Source organism: Apteryx mantelli, chromosome 3 (assembly GCF_036417845.1).
Source record: "Apteryx mantelli isolate bAptMan1 chromosome 3, bAptMan1.hap1, whole genome shotgun sequence".
In the NCBI taxonomy this organism is placed as follows: domain Eukaryota; kingdom Metazoa; phylum Chordata; class Aves; order Apterygiformes; family Apterygidae; genus Apteryx; species Apteryx mantelli.
The window spans coordinates 126558067-126567498 of record NC_089980.1 but is presented as its reverse complement, the minus strand read 5'-3'; positions in this window follow the sequence as shown (position 1 = coordinate 126567498).

The following is a 9432-nucleotide window of genomic DNA, read 5'->3' as shown; positions in this document are numbered from 1 at the left end:
TTTAAAAAGTATTTGTTTGTTCATTTAAAACATTTCCCATCCTCTTCTTAATGGTTAAGTGCATTTGGATAGTCTTAGAGATCAAAACTTCATTGATCAAAGGTCATTTTACCCCCACTACAAGAAAATAGCTTTGCAGCCACCATTTTAGAAGACTTTGTGGAAGGAGAAAGGGGGAAAAATAAAAATATATTAAAAAAAACAACAACTAGGACCAGAGATTTTGGGTATTTTATTCTACCCAAGTCAGGAAGGAGATAATGCAGGTTAGTCTTGGCAAAGGTTTTCTCAGCTCAGATCTTCATGTGTCTGTTGGGGAAGGAAGGAGAGACAGGAGGGGGGAAGAACCAGACATAGTGTTTGGAAGATTGGCTCCAGACCCTGAAAGATATGTTTGTAGCGAGACTTCTGTTCTGCAGATAGTCCAGTCTTGCCATGTCTCTAAGCAACAAGATTTGCAATATGCATTTTCACCAACATAGAGTAAATTGCCTCAAATGTGAATAAATTTCAAGTCAGATTTGGATCTTCATTTAGCGATTGTTTTATTATCACAATAAATAGGGGAATAAATATTGTCATGGTTTTAAAACTTTCATATAGCTTATTATTGTTCACTATTCTTATGAAAATAATATCAAAGAATTATTTGTATTCCGAGCTCTAACTAATGCTCAAAATTACTGTGTGGGCAAGGTCTTTGCCTGCAATAATCATCTCTTACTATTTTTCAGAGATCAGTTGTGGCAGAATATAGAAATCCCAGGATTATGGGTATTCAGTTGTGTTACATTTTTAAGCAAAATATGCATTTTTTCCAGTGGTTGTGATCTGTATGACACTAAAGGTTATAAATAAAATAGTAGTAAATGCCCATCTCTTAAATATAAACTGTAGCTAGAAATAACTGGGGTTGAATTATATAAGAAAAACCTTTTGTCATTTCATTAGAAGTAAACGCTGAAATTTCTACAAGTAAACATGAAGACTGTTACCTGCATTCCAAGTGTTATAAAACATGGCACAAGTTAGATTTAAATCTTTCTGGTAAGCCATGACACTCCTTACAAAACTTGCAGGCAACATGAGATAATATTTTAGAAACAGACAATGAATGTGCTTTAGAGCACATTTTAGGAACAGGAGAGTGTGTCTAGGGAACCTGAAAAGTGGAAGCTTTTTGTACTTTTATACTTCACTTTAAGGTAACTGAAACATTCCAAAATGACTGAATCAGCTTAGTTCAAATGATCAAGCTTTACAACACAGGGACAACACACTATAAAACAAACAATAAAGAAAGGATAGTAATGGGCCAAATGCCACATTAAAAAAAGCATGAATTTACCCTCTGTAATAAAGTTGATACTACTGCAAAAAGATGTTTGGTCATGAGAAATTCATTACTCTTGCTGACACACGCCAAAGTAGATGTATAACAAGAACATTCTGACCTGGTAACATTTGAAACCAACTTGTAATTGATACAAATTGAAATATAACATAAAAATTAATTATGTTGGACAGGAAACTGGAGCGGACTTGGTGCACTCACCTTATTTGTTAAAGTCTCTTTCATTGACAGTCTGCTCTGAACTGGACGGTCTTGCTGAATAATTTTAAGAATACACTCTACCTGATGATTGCTAAGACTATATAAAATGTTATTTCTCCTTTACAGTTACTGAATGATACAACATAGGAGTGGGATTCAGCTCCAGATTTGGATGCTCACAGCTCCATTCAGTCACCCCAAAATCAACATCTACTGCTATTTAAGATATGACCTAGGACTTGTGAAAGATTTCTGGTTTTCGTACTGGTGACTGGAGACCAGGTATGATGCTCTAGGGTGTCTCAACACCTTTAGGTGCCTATATGCAGAGGACTGAATCAAGCTTTAATTTCTATTAACTGTAACCAGAACTTTAGGCACCAAACACTCACAGACAGCTGTAGGTAGAAACCTAAAAGTAGGTGTCTCAGTCTGGAGTTGAATCCCGTCAGAGATGTCTTGTTATGCGGACAGTAGAGACCTGATGCTGTCGCCCACACATTGGCATCCAGTTCTGTCTGAAATGCCTTAGAGTGTTTGACCTGGTTTCTAGCTGCCACACCAAAATGGTCTGAATCACTTATGTCACATCTTACAAACCTGTTCAATTCTTTCAGATAACCTTTCATGGCACTGAGTAGCTTAAAGATCCTATCCTATTATTATTATTATTATTATAATTATTATTATTATTATTATCATTCCTTTGCAGAATGTCTTACACAGTCTGGTCTCTGCTTTCAGGTAGTTTAAGTGGTATTCATCTAACCTATTTAGACATCTTCAGGTCTCTGTAAACTAATTTTATAGTCATGGAGACTACAATTAAACTCATCCTAAAGTATGCAGCTAAAATAGGTCAGATGAATCATATGGCTGTTTCTCTTCATTGTCTATGAAGTATGGCTAGCTCAGATATAGACATCTAAAGTTAGGTCAGATGAATCATGTAATATGGTACACCTCATGGACAGAGTTGGAAGGAAGAGTTATGTTCATTCTAAACTGATTTATTACCACAGTGCCTGGGGTTGTCAGAAGTCAGAAAAATTAATTCTACTTATATATATGTGCAAAGTATGGCTGTCATTTCACATGTTCTTATGATTTATAAGTCTCAAGATATGAAGCGTTTCACATTGAGACCATAGGTACATGACTATCAATACTTAACTGCGCATTTCCTGATCACCTAGGAATTTTAAACTGAGTTGGATTAACAGCAGGCAGATAATCATGCTTTTGTTAAGTTAGTCTTGAACATATGATACAAAATTTATGTTGGTTTTATACTTTTATGCCATCTTTATGCTGAATATAGGAGAACTGAAAATATTTGATGCAGCATAAAGTGGAGCAGACGGACAATGACTTACTAGGCATAAAACCTACCAATGCAAGGTCCATCTCTCAATAAATTAATTGTCAGAAGAAAACTTGAAGTTGCACAGCTGGTTTATGCTAGAAGAACAATTTTTATCATGTGTTCATGGTATTTTGATCTGGCACTGAGTCCTAAAACTAAATTTATGATATTCTCCGACCAAAGTCAGAGAGTTGAATTGCTGTATTGCTCTCTTGGGGTGGACATTTTGCTAAATGCTTGGTTCAGCATATAAGGGAACTTGAAGAATCCTCTTCCCTTTTGCAACAATTCATCAAATCTTCAGGTTTGCAAATCCAATTCATTGTGAAACTGTTTTGTGAACTGATCTGTGAAATTACAAGAGTTAAAAATAACTGGCATAATCTGACAGTCCAGCAAACAAGAGAAGGAGGAGTAGAAGGTAGGAATGAGTAGGATGGGAGAGCCTTCACTGTTAAACTGGCTTCAGTGTCAAGAAAACGCTACATGTTTACTTCTAGTCAGTTAATAACTGCAGGTGGTCATGACAAAGGCACATCATATTTTAAAAACTGAAGGGGGTGTACAACCATGTAATGACAGGAAAGTCAAACCACCTTCCTGATGGCATTAAGGACCAATAAATCCCTAAAGAAGGAAGGGGGGGGGGTGAAGAGTGTGGATCTGAATATCCTTCAAAGACAGCTCCGAGATGCAAAAGAAACAATGAGTTCCCATTACCAGATCCATTGCAGCCTGAAGATTTAGTGTTGAATGAGATACATATCCTTAGCTAGAGGTCTGTAAAGCATCTATCATCTAGCCAGATGAAAGATGAGAGAAAGCTTTAGAATTAATCTAAATATTACATAAATACATGTGTGATTGTATTACATTAAAAATGTGTTTTACAAGCCTTTGCAGCAGTATTGCTTATCTTTGCTCATATGCCTTCATAATGAGAAGAGACTGCTCTCTTCAGAAGTTCCCAGGTAGGTGATCTGGTTCTGTTCCCCATCCCCTAAGTCTGGAACTTGTAACAGTTGGACGTTATAGTAACAGATGAAAGTTTAGCTTTGATCAACACCTTGCTATTTTGTATGAACTGAAAATGAAGAGACCCAGAAAAAAAAAAAGTTTCACTGAAAGGAAAGAAAGTGAGATAGAGAAGATATCCTGTGTGCGTCACAGTTGTCAGGGAGATGTGGACCTTCATTAAAAGTGAATTTATGGGGCTTATGTCTCTACTTTTACAGCAGATTAAGTGATGCATTGTAATATGCCCTTTTGTTGTACCTCTCTGCACTCTGTATCATGTGTAACTATAGTATCTCTGGAAAAGTTATGGATATTGCAATACTACTACTGTCTTAAATTTTGTATCCTAGATTTTCCATGAAAAATCATGGGAACAAAGAAAAAAATAAACAAAGGTATTCAAATGAAGGATGGTCTCTCTCTCTATATATATGTAAAAATAAAAAAAAAAATCTTGAAATAAGCCAGTAGACCTCACAGGAATGTTCTTTTACAAATATTATCACAGTTGGAATGAATACCTCCTGCAGTCTAAGCCTGCTACCATAACTGGTCTGACTTCATTACCAGATGTCCCAACAGAGAGAAGGAAAAAAAAAAATAGTAGTGACATTTTAAAGACGTGCAATGACTCTTAAGGGCTATACTCATTGACTATGACACAAACATCTAATGTTTCTAGTGTCACTTCCTACAATCAACACTTTAATATGTGCAGTATTTTTTTTTTTTAAGAAGAAGAAGAAGAAGAAGATCCTATTTCACTAGATCCTTTGTAAGAGCTTTTGAGAACTGGTTACACAGCAGCTGCCAAGACCCATATTTGCCAATTCTTTGAACAGCTAAGCTTTCTCTCAAGTGACCTCTCTGGTTGCAGTTGGGACGCCAGCCCTATACTTCGTCACTTTTCTTTTAGCACGCTTACAAACAAAAGCTAACTGCAAGTGTGTATCTATAGACAAGAAAAGCCAGGCAAGGTTTGATCAAGCACTGACCTGTATGCTTACAAATGTCTACAAACATTTGACTTGTGATAGATCCTCTGTTACATCTGAACGCCTGCAGTGCCACATGTGGATCTCTGAATCAAAAAGTGATCAAATGCCCCAACAGACATTGCTGTAAAACAAACACTGCTGTACTGCTATGCATGCCAGCCTCTGCTGAAGATTCAGATCAGACTTGCACTGAAAAGGGTCACTGGATTTTAAATACCTATAGAGAAAAATAATATTCTTACATAACCAATGAGAAGACAGAATTCAAGAGCTTTGCTTTTCTGAGAAAACACTTTGCTCAAATCTAGTATATCCTAGTTTCCATCAAAATTCAAATTTCTTACAGGCATAGAACGTAAAATAATTATAACAGGACTGAATTTTGACATTAATTTCCAGTGGTTGTGGTAGTTTATTCTAGTATTTATCACAGAGTCATGCAGCATTAAGGGGATGTTGGATCTGGATATCCTTTGAAGACAGTTTTGAGATGCAACAGAAGCAATGAGTCCCCAAGACCAGATCCAGTGAAGCCTGAAGATTTCGTGTGGAATGAGATACTGCTTCTTAGAATGGGCTTAACTGTGAATAAATGTACAGATGCCCGCTCCAAGATGGCAGCAATTCTGAAGTTAGTGAAGGCCCAAATCAAGGTCTTAGGAAACACTACTGATGAAATTTTGAGGCGTCTGTGAAACGAAGTGGGGATTATGAGAACCACTTTCCAGATTAAGCTATAGGATTTCAGCCATAGTCCCAGTTAACACAATCGTATTCAGCTCTACATGCACCTAAATGTTTTGAAGTGACAGCTGCTACAGAATGGTAAATTTCTGTAATTGTGTTACATGTTTGTCAAATACACTGTAAGATTTCTCCTTCCTCTTTCCTCCATGCATATATCATTAATAACTTTGTGTATATTCCTGGTCTATTACTGTTTTTCTTAGCAACTTATTCATGGCCACCATAGCCATTATACTTACAGAAGTATACATAGCACAGCACAGTCATAATATGTCAGAATGTGAATGAGAAAAAAGGGATGAAGGGTCACATTTTTCCGTATTATGTGAAGGTAGTTTCCCTGTGATTAAAGCTGTCAGATTTTCTTCAGAAAATTATCCCTTAGTTCCCTGAAGTTCCACTCCTGAGCTTAATCAAAACTCAATCTGTGAAGTATTTTTCATGTGTGCTGTTACATATAGTAACATGGATGGGTATATATAAAGTCTACATCAAGAGAACAATTCTTTTGTAATGGTGGCTTTTTACTGTTCTATAAAATAGTCTTAATCTTTCATTATACACATGAACACCGGTTATTTTACATGTTTTACCTGAGAAGTAATTCCTGTGATTTCATTTGAGCTATACCAGCTTATGTTAATGTGAACTGGCCCTTGACAGCTACAGGACTTTGTAGCTACAGTATTGCATACATACCCTGTGATCTCAAACATGAATTATCCTTATTGGAGGTTCTTTTGGTTCTATTATATGCATGGCTAAAGATTTCAGATTGAAGGAAAGGAAATCAGAAAACTCAAGCTTATTTAAGACAACCTAAATTAAATATCACTGTACATTTTCAGATATTAATTTACAACTTCAGACTTATGGCTTTATATTAGTCTCCTCTTGGTATGTTTGTCACTTTTCACATAGTCTGAATGTTAAGAGCCAACTAAATTTGCCTTGTATCATTTTTTCAATTACAAGAATGTGAGCACATGTGTTTCCTGCTTGAGGTGAGGTTCACACTTACAGGATATGGAAAGTTAGCATGACAAAAGTAATGATTGTGTAGAAGGAAATTCACTTTCATTAACAGGCATCCTATTTACTCTACTGTCACCTTGCATGATATGCTGCATACCAGTTCAAACAGACACCAAAGCAATTTTGGTGATAAACTTCCTGCACAGAAAATGGAAACTTTGACAAAAAACAACAATAACAAGATATGTCTGAGTTTACCCTGGAAAAAATCTATCAGCCAGATCCTGCCCTCAGATATACCTATTCAGCTCCAGCTGGGTTCTTTGGTCACATATGAAATTGTTCCCAGAAGATGATACTGAGTTTAATAAAACAATGATTATAAAAAACTCTATATTTCTTCACCTACTTTGTCCCGCTCATTTGAGATGCCTGGCTGTGACTGTTTTCTGAAACCTTCTAATTACAGATGAAATTTACTACTTCTGGCAGTGGCCGTGGAAGAGTCAGCAGAAAAACATCCAGAGAGAGAGACTGAGACTGGACAATGATCTACAGCAGCTATCTATCAGATTACTGAGGGATGAAGAAGAAAAGGAGTGAGTTTGTATTCAATACATCCCCAGAAAACAGACCCAGAGACCAAGTCACCAAGTTAGGAATATCATATTCAGGCCAACGGCTCAATTTAAAATATTGGGTGGATTGCACAGTTGATCGATGCACTGTTTGTAAGTGGGGACCAGAAGAACAACTCATTTAAAGGAAATCATTTGCCTTGAATTTAACACTATTACAAGCAATCTACATTTGAAAACTGAGCTCCATGTGGTTGCAACACAAAGCACTAAAAACAGTATGAAAAGTGAAACATCATGGAGGAATTTCCATGAAAGTGCAAAGATTTATAACTGTTTTTGTTTGTTTAGGGCTTCTATAATAAAGGCGATTTTTTTCCAGAAATGGCACATTTTTCATTTTTGTTTTAAATTTGAAATAATCAAAAGATGATTTAGCTGCTGATTTCATGCAAGTATTATGATCATCTGTCATAGTTCTTTGCAATGGCTATAACACTAAAATTTAAAAGGACTGAATTTACTCGCATGAATTTACTTCACAGAATTACATTCTGTGGAGAAAGATTTGACCATAAATCAATTCACATGAATGACTGAATTGAGAATCATGGAATAATATTCTTCTCTACTCTGTGATGTATGAATTTAGTTTTGCACAATGATACAGATCACTGAAAACTATTATTTCCAGAGTTATGGAAGAGCTTGTTGCTGATTATAAATCAGAGAGTGCAACTGAATTTGAGTACAAAAAGGTTGAAAATCAGTTTAAAGATCTGAAATTCTGTATTTTGATAAAAAAGTATGAATGGTTCACTTGTCTTATAAAAATATGGATAGTAAAAATTATATTGCTGTGAAGAGCAGATAAGGAGGAGAGACTCCTTTTGAAACCTGATGCTGTCTTTGAACTTTAAAATTTGATTTAATAAGCTCTGCACTGGTGCTGCTTAGTAAGGAGCTGTCACTAAGGGCCAGATTTGTTTCAGAGCAGAGTTTCTTTATTAAAAATCCTCTGCATTTCCATAAAGTCCTGATTCAGACAGAGAAGGAGGAGTTACATTGAACTTGACTGCTGACCTGACAGTGAGAATGGAGCTATTGTATCCAGAACTGAATATGCATATCTGTGCTTCTTCTTGCTGAGCTTCACACAGCAGTTACCCTCGGAGAGAGAGGAACCCTTTAGAGATCTGAAAGCTGCTGGCTGCCAGAGACTGAAACCCTGAACAAGACCCCAAAGTCAGTAGGTTTCATAGCCATTAAGAGGTTAAAATACAACTTTTAACCTTATCCCTTTTTTCTCCATTTGCTGTAGGGTAATCAATGGATTACAAGCTGTGTATAGCAGCATGGCCCATGTCGTCATCTTTGTGCTATTCAGCAAACTGCAAGCTAGATGTGCTCAATTAATAATAAAGACTGCCAGGGAAGCAGAGCTGGAATTGCTTATTGGTGCTGCATGAATTGAACCTGCTTGTTTGAATAAAACACTAATTATCTCATTGATTCTTTTGCATTAGCATCCTGTTTCTACTGTATTTTACTTGGTGGAGAGGAGATAAAAAAAAATGTTGTTTAGTACAAAATGTGATACAAACTAATGTATGGGAAGGAAAAACTTCTCTAAAGGCACATTTTCTTTAGAAGGTACAAGCTTGGTCAGTGGTGATGAAAGAACGAAGGAATGACAAATCTGATTCAGCATTTGGAATAGCATATTTATTCTTGTTTGTTGTTTATGCTTATTGCATGGCTTTTCCTATTACTGTTGAACTTTTAGGGTAGAGAAAATGTCATCCATAATCGATGTATACATAAATAAAACACACAGAAAGGAACTTAATTCCTTCATCCTGAACCTTAGCAAAAGGTAGAGCTCCTCTCTGTTCCATATGCCAGGAAGGCCAGCATACACTTGTCACACATAAGATTTGAGCTGAATTTCACACTCTATCATTATGGCAGATCTGCTTATGATTTGATCTATTAACAGTGGCAAGAAAAGGTATCATATTTGTTTTCTCTCCTGCTAACTTGGAGACCTAGTGGCTGCCTTATCCAGTGAATAAGATACTTTTTTTTCCTATCTTCACCCATGACTTTCTTCTGTCTTCATCCTGATGGAATATGTAGCAGTTAGACATTTTCCTTTTAGGCTGAACCAAGACACATCTCTCAGTTCAGTGCTAT